General features: G+C 42.0%; 1 long non-coding RNA gene across 1 annotated transcript; it reads right to left on the bottom strand.

Moving 5' to 3' along the window:
- Positions 1–5,727: 5,727 nt before the first annotated feature.
- LOC110129103 (uncharacterized) lies at positions 5,728–15,639 on the bottom strand. The gene is made up of 4 exons (XR_002311381.2): positions 15,570–15,639; positions 8,731–8,819; positions 8,136–8,265; positions 5,728–6,550 (listed from the first exon to the last, which is right to left on the bottom strand). It is a non-coding gene; the product is annotated as an uncharacterized lncRNA (long non-coding RNA).
- Between the last annotated feature and the right edge of the window lie 246 nt (positions 15,640–15,885).

Raw genomic sequence — 15,885 nt, 5'->3', positions numbered from 1 at the left:
CCGATTAATAGGCATTGCGCACTGGTCCAGGCAGACCCCGTGACCTGCAGGCACCTCCAGGCTCCTCGGGCCACAGAGCCTGGAAACGCAGTCGCATCTTCTCTGACTCCTGTTCCAGCCCTGCCGCTGAGTAGCAGTTGGATGCTCTGTGATCTGAGGATGAGAAAATGGCAGTGGAGGATGAAAAGGGGGAAATTATTATTCTTTTTTGGCAGCTTCTTTCTTCCCAGGCTTTGCAGGACTTCTGGGGATGGGGCAGACAAAGGATGAGCCCCATCTGAAAGGAAAGGGGGGTAGCTCTGCTCTCCTCCACGGCTCCCAGCACCATGCAGAGAGGACTGGGAGGCTGCACAAGAAGTCACCTGGACTTTAGGTTGAGACTGGACCCCAATAAAATGCCATTTCAGCTCTAGCATTGCCAAAAACATGCTTTGATGCCCCCAATCCAATCATTTCAGCCATACACAAGTTCAATTTATGTAATTTTCAGAGTTTAAACTTTTACAGCTGAAAGAATCCTTAGAGAGTTGCCAGTCCAAGCTCATTTTACAGCTGAGGAAGCTCAGGATCAGAAAGGGAAAAGGTCATACCCAAGGTCACACAGCTAGTAACAGCAAAACCAAGGCTCATGCCCAGATCATCCAACTCACTGTGCATTGCTCTTTCTCTTACTGTTTCTCCCCCCTTCCAAGAATGCAGAGACATCACTGATAACCAGAAAATGATAACCATATTTACATGATTTCCCAGTTTATATTGCAATGAATATCAAACTGCTCTTAAGTGATTTGTTACTAAATAAGATCAGAGAACATAAAAATAGATTTCTGAACTCTTGTAAATAAGAATATTCCACACTTACTCATCTATCTTTTGAACAAATGCTAGCTCGGTACCTGCTGCATAAATGACATGTTGTTGGGTGCAGGGTCTACAGGGTGAATGTACCAAATATAGTCCTTAGCCTCACCAAGTTAGAGTCTATTAGAGGGGATAGAACAACTTCACACACACACACACACACACACACACACACACACACACACACATAATTGTACATGATGGCCATGCAAAGAATTGCTATGATGGAACAGAGGGCCAGCAGTGAACCTTGGGTTTGACCTACTCTATGTTTGGAGGATCATAGAAGTTTCCTTTGAGGAGGGACATTCAAACTGAGACCTGAAGGATGAGAAAAGGCCAGCCATGCAAGGGGACGAGGAGGAGGGATCCAAGTAGAAGGAATCAAAGTTGAATTTCTTATCATAGACAATGAAGTGAAAATATTTTAAAATTAATATGAGCCCATTATTTTATAGACAGGAAAGCTATTCCATTTCCTCACCTAATTGCTCTGCTTCTTGGAGATGGTGCTTTATTGATCAGCCTTTCTGCGTTGCTTGTCGCAGTTTTGTATCATTTGCTCAATTTGTGGCTGAAAAGGGCCCTCTCGAAGGTTTGAAGGGTTTGTTCATTTCTCTCCCCAAACCCAAACAATAACTAGCAGAGTTGTTCAGCACACAGACTCTAATAGGAACTCCCAGGCTCCATCACTTCTCAGCTGTGTGATCTTGGGCAAGGTACTTCCTCTCTGAGCCTTCATGTGTGTAATTGAGGATAATAAAAACACAATCTCAGAGGGCTGAAATGGTGTGTGTGAAGAACCTAGCACAGTATTTGGCACATTGTAATTGATCCAGCAGTGTTAGCCCCTGTTATCATTGTAAGCCACATTCAAGCAAATTAAACTAACTTGTACATGCAAAGTTGTTCACACTTCTTCAATTTGTTCTTTCCATGCACATTGCAGCAAAAAGCAGATCCCTTGTGGTTATGACTAGGAGCTTGTGCTTAGAACCTCATGGGTCTTGGCAGGTTGAACAGGGAAGACTTGCGTGGTGGGGGGCGAGGTGGGGTAGGGGTGGGGGCGTGGAAAGGAGGCTTGAGACCTAAAGTCAGAGGTGGGATCTTTTAAACTGGGTGAGTGTTGCTCAGTGCAGAACCCCAGGGAAGATGTCAGCCCTGTGGGATACTGACACAGGGACACTTACAGAATAAGTTAGAAGAGAAAACCCAAGAAGTGGAAGTCAGACCCAGGTTGGCAAAAGCCACAGTTGCTGCGTTAGGCTGCTCAGGACTCAAACACAGAGAGCAAGAGATTTCAGCCACTGGGGGAAATCTGAACAGGGCCTTATTCAGGACCAGGGAAGCACTAAGAAGGCCTGGGAAACTCTGCTGGCTGTCAAGTGGCCTCCCTGAGAGTCAGCATCTCTATGCATCAAAGAACTTAGTTAGAACTGTCACTCTCCACCCACCTTGGAGACATTTATATCTGTGCCTAAAGAAACAACCACATATGACAAGCAAACTTAGGGTTCAGCCAGGAGATTCTCAGAGTAATACACTTCTTTGGATAAGTTTCCTGTACTCTCTCCCCATAGAATGACTGTGGCTCAGCTGATAAAGAATCCGCCTGCAGTGAGGGAGACCTGGGTTCGATCCCTGGGTTGGGAAGATCCCCTGGAGAAGGGAAAGTCTACCCACTCCAGTATTCTGGCCTAGAATTCCATGGACTATCTATGAAGTCGCAGAGTCAGACACGACTGAGCAACTACACTTTCACTTTCACTTTTTCATTTTCAGAATGACCCTTGAATATCCTCTCTCTCCCTGCTGGCTCTCCAAATTGGTTCATAGCATCTTCTAGGTCATGCCTGGGACTCACCCTACCTGCCTTCCAATATCTTGCCTCTTACATCATGGACCACATTCTAGGCTTACCAAAAGCTTTTATAATGACCTCACCTCTTTCCTTGGCATTATCCAGATCCAGGATGAAGTGCTTCAAGTCCAGCTCATCTAAACTGCTCTACTGAAGTCAAATGCAAGAAAGATTTTCTGTTTTAGTCAACTAGCAGGATTAGCATTGGTTAGGGGTTCTTTAGCCAACTCTCTTGGCCCTTCCCTTCACTTACCCACCAATTGCTGAGACATCTCCACTAAACTCTGGAGCTCCTTGGAACACCATTTGAGAACTGCTGCTTTGATCTAATGCCCCCATTCTATCTTTAGTAAAACTAAGTCTAGAGTCATGGTCTCAGCCTCGTTGCACCCCAAACTCCATGCTCCATCCTTGCTTGAAATTAAAGCAAGATAAAGACAAAGGGGCCAAGTAGAGAGGCCTCCATCTCCCTGGGGGACTGCCCATCTTCCTCCTCTCCCTTCCTTCCTCTGCCTCCCCAGATCCCAAACCTACATCTTCTCATGGTCCCACCTGTAGACCACCCGGCCCATGAGTCAGTTCTGCACCATAAGCTCCAGATACACCCTTGGTACCCAGCTGGGGAGAGTCAACAATGAGTCACTGTGCTGGCCAGTCCCGCAGATCAACTCTACTTCCTTTTCTAACCTGCTCCATGACCTAGGAATCTGACCTTGATGCCAAATCCAAGCAATTGGGGTCACTGCAGGGTAGGAGGAGAGAGAGGTTGAGTCATTTCCTCTCCACTCATTCCTGCTTTGGTGCCATGTTTCTGGCAGTAGCTACATCCCTCTGTGACGAACAGCTCTCAACAGCTATGACCCTCCCCCACCAGCTCCAACTCTCTCTGGACCCCAGTAACCTTGTGTGTGTTAGTTGCTCAGTCGTGTCCACCTCTTTGAGACCCCATGGACTGTAGCCCAGCAGGCTCCTCTGTCCATGGAACTCTCCAGGCAAGAATACCGGAGTGGATACCTTTCTCTTCTCCAGGGGATCTTCCTGACCCAGGGATTGAACCCGAGTTTCCTGCCTTGCAGGCAGATTCTTTACCTTCTGAGCCAGCAGAGAAGTCTCCTTCTTTTGTCTCTTTGGCTGTAAGGGTAGTACAAACTCTCTGCTGTGTGTCTCTCTGGGTGGCCCCTTGTTGATTCCTGTCATTCTGCCCATACCTCTATGAGTAATCCATTCATTAGAATCTCTTCATTCAAACCATGCAGGATGAATACTGTTTCTCACTGTTCCACCAAATGATCCAATAACATTCCCCAGATTCAAGGCCTAATGGCCCAGTCTTGGTGCCATTGAGCCTGCCTGTCGAAACTGCCCTCCATATCCAAGCTCCGCTTCAAGACTTCTAGGCCTGGGATGTAGGCTTCCCTGCCCCACAGCTGACATTGCATCCTCCTCAGGACCGCCCCTTGATGCCCAGTTACTTCCCACCTGGCCCTGATCTAGTTTGAGGCCTTGTCCAGGCCCCAGTCCTACCCTCTAGTCTCGCCTCAAAGCTGCATGCTGTCCAGACCAGAACCTTATGTCCTCCTGGCCTACGCCTCCCTGTGGCCTTGGCTCAGACACATCCCTGTTGTTCCTTTTCCATAACCTTTGCTGGCCCCACCCATGGACTTTTCAACCAATGCCCCAGGGAGCTGCAAAGAAGGCATCCCCTGGAGAGTTATCAGAACAGTGGCAGGGAAACCAAGTGATACAGTGTGTGGAAACCAAAGGAGGAAAGAGTCTCAAGAGGTGGGTGGTCAGTACAGAGGGGTCAATGAAGTAGTTCATATCCAATCACGGTAGACACTGCAGTCTGGGTTTGGAACCTGGATCCTCTGCTAGATGTATATGACCTTGGACACATCAGAAGTCCTCTGGGCTCCAGTCCCCACTGCATACAAAAGGAACAATGATGGCTCCCACCTCCTAGGGTGGTTCCCTCATGTAACCACGTTGTAAAGTCCCTGACACAATCAAACTGTTCAACATATGATAGCTCTACCTCTGAATATTAATTTACTCAGCACACTCTTGTGAGCATTCACGAAATGATCCTGCCAACCAGGATGCTAAATCAAGACAGGCTTCAGTCTCAAAGAGGAGATGACATCAATCACTGAATTCCAAGGGAGCAAATGCTGAGTGGCCTAAAAGAGGCCCAGAGGGTGACATCAAGAGTCCCGTGAAGGGAAAATCCCTGTTGTTGCCAGCATGTGTGTTAGCAGAGCCCCAGGCACTGAAGCTCACCATAGAGGAGAGACCGTCTTAGCCAGGCCTTGAAGGACACGTGCATGAACAGCTGGGAAGCGGGAACAGTCTGGGCAAAGGCCCAGAGGGAGGAACCTGGATTGCCAAGAGAGCTTCTCAGGGCTCCCTGCTGCCCTCTGGTGCCAAGCTCAAAGGGAAGTGGCCCCAACTCCAGAAAGTGAATTCATGGCAGCCACAGCTCCCAATCCTGCTCTCCCCGTCACAAGCGCCAGGACACGATCATTAGGTGATTATATTTTTAAGGCCCAAATTGTTTTATTTGTTTCCCTGCCAGCTTTCATGAGGGCATCAGTCATTCTGCACACAGATAACATTTCTTATGTACATTGACAGAATAAATTACATGGTTCTCATCCGGCAAATCAACATTACAGAGGAACATTATCTTTTGCAAAACGCTGCCTGGGCACATCATAAATCCTAACCAGGTTTATTACATCTGTCTTGTCATAGATTCATTTTATTGAGAAGTGGGGTTTTTTCCAGATTAATAATCACATTAATAGACGAGATTTCTTTTTAAAGGATTGTTTTCTTGGAGAAACCAAAGGCAGAATTTCACAGTTGCAGAGCCTTGCCTCACTGGTGCACCAAGACTGTCCTTATCACTCTGACAATGTCCTCCAGGGCTGGGAATAAGGAACTCTTGACTCACCTGGAGACACTGCTTTTGTTTTGTTTTAAGATTTTAGGGTGGTTTTTGTTTTGTTTTGGTATTTTATTTATTTTAATTTATTTCTGGCTGCACTGGGTCTTCATCACTGCATAGGGCCTTGTCTAGTTGCAGCAAGTGGGGGTTACGTGCTTCTCTTTGCAGTGGCTTCTCTTGTTGCGGAGCACAGGGTCTAGGCCTGTGGGCTTCAGTAGTTGCAGCACACGGGCTCAGTAGTTGTGGCCCAGGGGCTCAGTTGCCCCACAGGGTGTGGTATCTTCTTGGACCAGGAACCAAACCCATGTCCCCTGCTTTTGCAGGCAGATTCTTAACCACTGGACCACCAGGGAAGCTCATCACTTGGAAACTTTGAACCAGCTCATGGTTCCTTTCTCTGATCTCACAGCTCTCTGCAAAGGATAGACGCAGAAGCTTCCAAGAGACGTATTGTTATATGTATTGTCAAAGATGTATTGTTATATGAAGCCAATCAAATGAATATTTAATGAGTAACTAACATGTGTGCAACTGACAAACCAACCGGGGAGAGAAAGCTAACCCACGTGGAACAATAAGAGAATAATTCAGGGAAGAATCTGGAGAATCAGGCTTCCTGCCTGTCTGCCCTTCCTCAGTCCATGAGTGATGTAGCCACCCCAGGATGGGTGACTTGTTGACTCTGGGCTTCTTTCTCTTCTTTTTGATAAGTGAAGGGGTTGATATAGATTAGGGGCTGGCAAATTACGGCCCATAGGCCAAATCCACACCATCACCTGTTTAGTAAACGAAGTTGTATTGGAACGCGGCCACACCTATTCATTTATAATACATATCGTCTATGGCTGGTTTCATGCTGCAACGGCAGAGCTGAATACCTACAACAGAGACCGAAAGGAATGAAAAGCCTGAAATATTTACTATTTGGCCCTTTATCAGAAAAAACTTGCCAACCTCTGGCCTAGATAAACTGTATGGACGATTTGAGGGCTGAGTAGTGGGATCTGTGGGCTTCCCTGGAAGCTCAGCTGGTAAAGAATCCGCCTGCAGTGCAGGAAACCCAGGTTCGATCCCTGGGTTGGGAAGATCCCCTGGAGGAGGGAATGGCAACCCACTCCAGTATTCTTGCCTGGATAATCCCCATGGACAGAAGAGCCTGGTGAGCTACAGTCCACAGGGTCACAAAGAGTCAGACACAACTGGAGTGACTTAGCACGCACATGCTGTGTGTCACAGGGCCAGCCCTTGTGTAAGGTGGGAGGATGACCCCCCATCTCTGCCCCATGTGGGCATCACCTCACTCAAGCCTTAAATCACTCAGAGGTGGGGGCTTCTCCGGCGGCCTCCCAGGCCCAGAGGCAGGTGCCTGCACAGTCAAGGTTCCCTCTTCTCTCACATACTGGGTGAGTTCTTTTCACAGTGCCAGGATCTCACCTGGGCAAAGGGAGAGAGCTGGTGGCATTCTGGCATTTAAAGTGGGATCACTCAACCAGAGGGCAGGAGGCATTGAGGTGGCAGGGGCAAAACTCAGGGGCAAATTGGAGGCTATCAAAGCGACTGATCATCACTTTGGGGACCATTGCTCCACCCCCTTCTCTGTTCCCATCAGAGGAGACTTTCTGTCCATATGATGGGCAAAGAGCCCCACACACTCAGCCGCATTACCACTCTGACTCTTGGTCCCTGCTCTCCCCTCTATCACTGCTCCTGCCACACTTATCTTATCCCCCACACCAGGCCCCCTCACTTCACAGCCCCAGAAGACACCCTTTACACAGTCACTTTCATGAAGACTGTCCATAGAGTTGGGAGACTCAGTACCTCCCGACCCTTGCACTTGCTGTTCCTAACAGCCTAGAATACTCTCCCATAACATAATCCAAGGGCTGGATTCCTCAGCTTCTTCAGGTTTTTGCAAAGAAGTCATATTCTCAGCACATCCTTCCTGACATTTTATGCAACATTATGTCCTCCACACCAAACCCTCCCTCCTCTCATTCCCTGCCTTGGTTTTCTCTTTATCACTTACCTTCACCTGGTTTGTTTACTATCTACCAATGCTCCTTCTCTGCCCCCACTAGAATACAAGCTCCATGAGGACAGGATGTTTGTCTGTTTTATTTATTGCTCTAATACCTAGAATAAAGCCTGGTACTCAGTAAGTGTTCAATATATAATTGTTGGCTAGAAGTTTAATATATCTTAATATTGATCCATAGCTTGCTATATTTGGTTTTGGGGACAAGATATTTTATTTTTCTAATATGTACTCAGTTTCGTCCTCTGTAAAATTAGAGCAAAAACAGTATCTTCTTCATTGGGTGTTATTAGAAATAATTGAAAAACAAAACAGAAGAAATGTAACCTGCTTGATTCAAAATGTAGCACAGAGCCTCATACATAGTAGGTGCTAGGAAGACATGTCCCTTCTCTCTCAAGGTCAGTCAGTGGAGTCAAACATACCTGCACCATGAGATCAAGACTGCATCCATCAGATTCTGGTGTCAGACCACAGGAGAGACTCAGCTTCACTGTTTACTAACAATGTGACTTACGAAAGGTCCTTCACCTCTTTGCATCTTAGTCTGCTCATCTATAAAATAGGTTATAATAAGATCAACTTCATAAGGTTGTTTTAGACATCGAATGAGGTAAAGCATGAGAGTTGTTTGGTGTAAGACCTGGCCCATATGACCTCAGTAGACGTTAATGATGAGAAGGGGGATGATAAGAGTCCCCAGGAAGGCTGCCTGGGAGGGAAATGTTGGCCTAGTCTTTGAATCTTCTAGTCTTTGTCCTGTTGGCAGGCAGTCAGCTCCTGACAGCTCAGGCCTGAGCAGGTTAATGTGCAACAGTTTCTCCCCTGTCTCCTTTTTTTAGCACAAAAATCTGTCCTAGCACCTCTCATTATCCACTTCATCAGTCTCAAACTGTTGGCTAATTGCACTTCCCAGCACCCTCCTCCCTCCCTGCCTTTTCAATGAGCTCAATAACACACAGCTGCCTCCTTCTTTGGGGCTCCACTGGGGAGAGGTAAACAAAATATAGCATGTGATACCCCAATTTTCTTCTCCAGGCTTCTTTTCCCCATTGGCCTCCTGCTCCGCTCTTTCATCCCCACCTGCAAGAAAATGGCCCCAGGAAAGCCTAGGGTGGAGGGAAGATAAGGGAAATGGAGTTGCAATAAAACTTCATGGTTTTCTCTGGCTTTTATGTCTGCACCATTCTAACTCCTAACTGGTTGTGATCCTTGAGAAAGGAAAGCACAGGAGCTTGATGTTTAATTCAAGCTCAATTCCAACTCCCTGCCAGTGGGCACTCTCCAGACCTCAGCACAGAGAGTGGCCCCCAGAGAGAGAGCAGCGTCCTACTGGGTGGAGGAAATAAGAGATGATGTTTGAAGGAGCTTGGGGAGCTGGAATCTGTGGAGCAGGTTACAGGAGAGTTGAAAGGGGCACAGAACAGTACCAGAATCTGCATAGGGGCTTTACTGAGTCTTTGGTTACAAAGCTGGGTATGTGCAGAGTGAGAATCTATGCTCCCTGACAGGGAACAGCTCCTGGCATAGTGCAAGCCAGAGGTTCTGGAGGTCTCATGGAGCTGGAAGACGGTAGAGTCTGACCAGCCAGGGTAGAGAGAGCTTACCGAACACCACAGACATTGAGCAGAGACTGAAGGAAGACCAGACCATAAGGACTAGTCTATACTCACCCTATCAAAACCTAAAACCAAGAAATGGCAGAACCAAGCTGATTTACCAGTGCATTAGCTGCCTCCCAGAACAAAACCACAATGTTCTTCAAAAGAAGACAACAAAAATCTAGACTGCAACAATATAGCATCCACAATGTCCAATATACACTTTTTTAATGCGGGAAAATACAACCCATAACCATGAGAGATTTTATCAGCAGAAACAGACCTAGAGGTGACACAGGTGTTGGAATTCACAGTAAAGGACTTTAAAACAACCTTTGTAAATAGGTTTAAGGATTTAAAGAGGAGTACCATGTAGTGAATAAACCAATGGGAAATATCAACAGAAAGTGGAAACTATAAAAGGAACCAAATAAAAATAATAAAACTGAAAAAGGCACCATCTGGAATTAAAAATTAACTTGAATTAAACAACAGACTGGAAAAGTTTTTTAAAGATCAGTGAATTTGAAAACACAGTACTTGACATGAAAACTGAAGTACACAGAAAAAAGAAAATGGAAAACTGGAAGTAGAACAATACCAAAAGTGTCATACAGATGGAATTGAAGCCCAAGAAAGAAAAGAGAGAATGGAGTTGAAAAAAAAAATTGTTTTAATAATTACTGTCAAGAATGAAAAGACAAGCCATAGACTGGAAGAAAATATTACAAAAGATATATCTGCTAAAAAAAGATACCAAAAACTCTTAAAACTCAACAATAAGAAAACAAACAAAAAAACAATTTAAAATGTGCAATATCTGAACAGAATTATCACCAAAGATGACATACAGAAGGTAAATAAACATATGAAGAGATGTTGAGCTTTATATATCATTAGGAAATTGCAAATTAAAACAACAGTGATATATCACTATATACCTATAGAGAATGACCAAGTCCAAAACACTGACAATACCAAATACTGGTAAATCTGTGAAGCAACATGAACACTTACTCATTGTTGGTAAAAATGCAAAATGGTAAGATACTTTAGAAGACAGTTTGGCGGTCACTTTCAAAGCTAAAGATAGCTGTACCATATGACCCAGCAATCACATTTCTTGGTATCTACTCAAATGAGTTGAAAACTTACATTTACCCCCCAAAACTTGTACATGAATGTGTATATTGACTTTATTAATAATTGCCCAAGTTAGAAGGCAAACAAGATGTCCTTCAATTGGTGAATGAATAAACATACCATGATACACCCAAACAACAAAACATTCAGTAATTAAAATAACAAGTTAGCAAGCAGTGAAAAGACATGTAAGAACCTTTAAAAACATATTGCTAAGTGAAACAAGGCAATCTTCTTTCACTGGTAAAAGAAGGCAAAGCCTACATATTGTATTATTTCTAGTATATGACATTTTGGAGAAGGCAAAACTATGGAGACAGTAAAAAGGTTAGTGGTTTCCGGGAATTAGGGGGAGGGAAGGAGTACAGAGGACTTTTAGAGCAGTGAAACTACTCTATTTAATGTTGTAATGGTGAATACATATCATATCCATTTGTCAAAAGTGCAATGCAGATGACCCAGTTTTGATCCCTGGGTTGGGAAGACTCCTCCTGAGAAGGGAATGGCAACCCACTCCAGTATTCTTGCCTGGAGAATCCCATGGACAGAGGAGCCTGGCAGGCTACAGTTCACGGGGTCACAAAGAGTTGAACACAACTAAGTGATTGACACTTTCACTGAGAATACATAACACCAAACAGTGAACTATAATGTAAACCACAGACTTTGGTTGATAAAACTGTGTCAGTGATCATCATTTTAAAAAATTTTTATTGAAATATAGTTGATTTACGTTGTTGTGCTACTTTCTGCTAGATAGCAAAGTTAATCAGTTATATACATACATATATCCAACCTTTTTAAGATTCTTTTCCATAAAGATCATTAGAAAGTACTGTGTTATACAGTAGGCCCTTATTAGTTATGTATTTTATATATATATATTTTTGTATTTTATATATAGTTGTGTTCATATATCATTCCCAATTTATCCCTCTCCCAGTTCTCCCCTAGTAACCACATGATTGTTTTTCCATCTGTAACTCTATTTCTGGTTTGTAAATAAGTTCATTTGTATCTTTTTTTTAGATTTCACATATAAGAAATACAAAACAATATTTGTCTGACTTCACTCATTTGAGAATCTCTTGGTTCATCCATATTGCTGCAGATGGCATTATTCCATTCTATGTTATGGCTGAGTAATGTTCCTTTGTTATATGTTATATGTTAATGTTCCTTTGTATATATGTGCCACATCTTCTTTATCCACTAATCTGTAAATGGACATTTAGGTTGCTTCCATGTCCTGGCTATTATAAACAGTGCTGCAAGGAACACGGGGCTGTGTGCATCTTTTGGTTCAAAATTGGGAAAGGAGCATGATAAGGCTATATGTTGTCACCCTACTTATTTAACTTATATGCAGAGTACATCACACAAAATACCAGGCTAGATGAATCACAAGTTGGAATCAAGATTGCTGGGAGAAATATCAACAACCTCAGATATGCAAATGATATCACTCTAATGGCAGAAATTGAAGAGGAACTAAAGAGCTTCTTGACGAGGGTGAAAGTGGAGAGTGAAAAAAGTTGACTTGAAACTCAACATTAAAAAAAAAACTAAGATCATGGCATCTGGTTCCATCACTTCATGGCAAATAGAAAGGGAAAAAGTGGAAGCAGTGACAGATTTTATTTTCTTGGGCTCCAAAATCTCTGCAGATGGTGACTGCAGCCATGAAATTTAAAGACGCTTGCTCCTTGAAAGGAAAACTATGACAAACCTAGATAGCATATTAAAAAGCAGAGATATCAATTTGCCGACAAAGGTTTGTACAGTCAAGGCTATGGTTTCTCCAGTAGTCATGTATGAATGTGACAGCTGGACCATAAAAAAAGCCTGAGTGTCAAAGAATTGATGCCTTTGAACTGTGGTGCTGGAGAAGACTCTGGAGAGTCCCTTGGACTGCAAGGAGATCCAACCAGTCCATCCTAAAGGAAATCAGTCCTGAATATTCATTGGAAGGACTGATGCTGAAGCTGAAGCTCCAATAATTCAGCCACCTGGTATGAAGAACTGACTCATTGGAATGACCTTGATGCTGGGAAAGATTGAAGGCAAAAGCAGAAGGGAGTGGCAGAGGATGAGATGGTTAGATAACATCACTGACTCAATGGACATTAATTTGAGAAAACTCCAGGAGACAGTGGAAGACAGAGGAGCCTGGAGTGCTACAGTCCACGGGGTCACAAAAAGTCAGATGCGACTTAGCGACTGAACAACAAGCAAACAAATAGAGCAATCTTCTTAAACTATGGTTTTCTCTGAGTATATGGCCAGGAATGGACTTGCTGGATCATACAATAGCTCTATTTTTAGTTTTTGAAAGAGGTTCCTTAAAGGAACCTCTCCATAGTGGCTTTACCAGTTTACATTCCCACCAATGTGGGGGGAGGTTACCTTTTCTCCACATCCTCTCCAGCATTTATTGTTTGTATATTTTTTTGATGGTAGCCATTCTGACCAGTGTGAGGTGATTCCTCATTGTAGTTTCAACTTGTATTTCTCTAATAATTAGTGATGCTGAGCATCTTTTCCTGTGTTTTGGCCATCCATGTGTCTTCTCTAGAGAAATGGCTATTGAGGATTTCAGCCCATATTTTGATTGGGTTGTTTGCTTTTTGGTTGTTGAGCTACATGAGTTGCTTGTATATTTTGAAGATTAATCCCATGTCAGTTGCTTTGTTTGCAAATATCTTCTCCCATTCTGTGGGGTTTTTTTTATTCACTTTGTTTATGATTTCCTTTGCTGTGCAAAAACTTTTGAGTTTAATTAGGTCCCATTTGTTTATTTTTGTTTCTATTTTCATTACTCTAGGAGGTGGGTCAAAAAAGATCTTGCTGCGATTTATGTCAGAGAGTGTTAGTGTTGGTCATTAATTATAATAAACCACACTGATGCAGAATGCTGATGGCAGAGGAGACTGTGTGCGTATGATGGGAGGGGATATATGGAAATTCTGTACTTTCTGCTCAAGTTTGCTGTGAACCTAAAATTGCTCTAGAAAGTATATTAATTTTTGAAAACATTGAAAATGTTTCAAATGTCATGAATATGTCTGCCCACAAATCCAAGAAGTTCAACAAACTCCAAGCAATATAAACACACATCAATAAGAACACCATCAAGGCACAAAACAAAATTTCTGAAAAACAAAGAGAAAAAGAAAAGCAGCTCCCTTCTCACAAAAAAATGCCTACAGAGAGGAGAATGAAGATAAAAATATAAGACTTATCATCACTAGATTTACCACTAGACAAGCTGGAAGGCAAGGAGAACTTAAAAGTGCTAGAAGAAAAATAATCCATCACCCTAAAAGTCTGTATTCAGAAAAAAACTTTTCAAGAATTAAGATGAAATAGAGACAGTTGTAAATAAGCCAAAGCTGAGAGAATTCATCTGCACTATAAGAAATGCTAAAGGAAGTTCTTTAGGCTAAAGAGAAACAACACCAGATGAAAACTAAGATCCCCATCAAGGAATAAAGTGAACCAGAAATAGTAATAAACAAGAGTCAGTGCTAAAAACTTTTCTCAATTCTTAATCTTTTTAAAAGAAAAATGACTATTTAGACCAAAAACTAATAATACTATATTATGGGAGTTAACATATGTAAAAATAAAAATAAATGTCAAAAGTAGAACAAAAGAAGGAGGAAATTAAAATCTACCATTGTAGGATTCTTACATTCTTATACTGCAATTCATAGAACAATCCTTTAACAAGAGATGTAGATTTTTTAAAAAACTAGTAGATGAGGTAAAAATAGGATACTAAAATTCTCAAAAAAAGCTGAAAAGAAAAAAAGATAATTTTAAAAACACATAGTGGGAAAAAATAGTTATCAAATAGCAAAATGGTACTTGCAATCCAACCAAATCAATAATTATATTAAATGTAAATGAACTAAACACTTCAACTAAAAGAAATTGTCTGACAATCAAAAAGCAAGACCCACTTATATCCTTTTATAATAAGACACAGTTTATAAGAACACAAAAAGAGGAGGGATAAATTGGGAAATTGAGATTGACTTATACACACAACTATATATATAAACTTAATATATATATATAGTTTAGTTTTATATATAGAGTTTAATTATATATAAAACTTTTGTTCTATTTTTGAATTTATTTTTATACATGTTAACTATATATATATAAAACTAAAAAGGACCTACTGTACAGCACAGAGATCTCTGCCAAGTTCTGTAATGATCTATACGGGAAAAGAATCTAAAAAAGAGTGGATATATGTGTATGTGTAACGGATCCACTTTTCCTTACAGCAAGCAGAAAGTAACGCTTTATAACTCAACAATACACCAAAAAAAATTTTTTTTAAGATCTGGGACAATTAAACTAATGACTGTAGGTTAGATTAAAATATTGTATTAGTGTTAAAGATTCTAAGTGCTAACCCTTTTAGGGTGTCATAAGAGGATATTCCTGTTCTTATGAAATGCATACTGAAACATCAAAGGGATGAAGAATGTATGTAATCTACTCTCCAAGAGTCCCCCAAAATGGATATAACTAGAGAGGAGTAGGCAGATTCTGCAAAATATTAAAATTTGATGAATCTGGGAAAACTTTTAAAATAAAACAAATAAAAACACAGATAAGTTAAAAGTGAAAAGATGCACTAATTAAAAGAAACGATATATTAATATCAGATGAAGTAGATTCAAGACAAGGAATACAGCTAGAGGAAAGGAGAGAATTTTCATATGAGGAGAGTCAATTAATCAAGAAGACAGAACAATCCCAAATGTGTATGCATCTAATAACAGAGCTTGTAAACACATGAAGCAAAAATAGAAAGAACTAAAGACCTGTGTATCTCCCTGTATGTAAATTACATCTCCATTAAAAACATATGTAAATCCATAGCTAATTCATTTCAATGTATGACAAAAACTACTGTAATGATGTAAAGTAATTAGCCTCCAACTAATAAAAATAAATGGAAAAAAAAAAAGAAAAGGCAAAAAAAAAAAATTAAAATGAAAAATTAACAAAACAAAACAAAACATATAGGAATTCTTTTTAAGGACAGAATCTCTGACATAGGAATAGGTCTGGGGCTCAAAGTTGAGAACTAACCTGGAGTCAGAGTCCCAGAGGATTGCCCCAGAGACCTCAAATCTTTCCTGCTTGCAGCCAGGAAGGTGCCCTGGCAGCTGGCTCAACACACAGAGCCAATGTCACAGAGGAAGGTGACAAGTCATAACTGTGAGGGAAAAAGTGGGCAAGGGCCGAGAGCTGGCCAGAGCTCGACAGCTGCCCCTAGGCAGAACACAGCCTAATATCCTATCTCAGCCCTTCTATTTTCCTCATAGTCCTTACTGCAACTGGTAACCATCGCATTTATCTATGTGTTCCCTCAGTTGGTGCCTGTCTCTCCCACCAACTATAAATC

This window comes from Odocoileus virginianus, chromosome 5 (assembly GCF_023699985.2).
Source record: "Odocoileus virginianus isolate 20LAN1187 ecotype Illinois chromosome 5, Ovbor_1.2, whole genome shotgun sequence".
Classification (NCBI taxonomy): Eukaryota; Metazoa; Chordata; class Mammalia; order Artiodactyla; family Cervidae; genus Odocoileus; species Odocoileus virginianus.
Note: the sequence above shows the minus strand (reverse complement) of the source record. Positions and strands in the feature narration are given on the sequence as shown.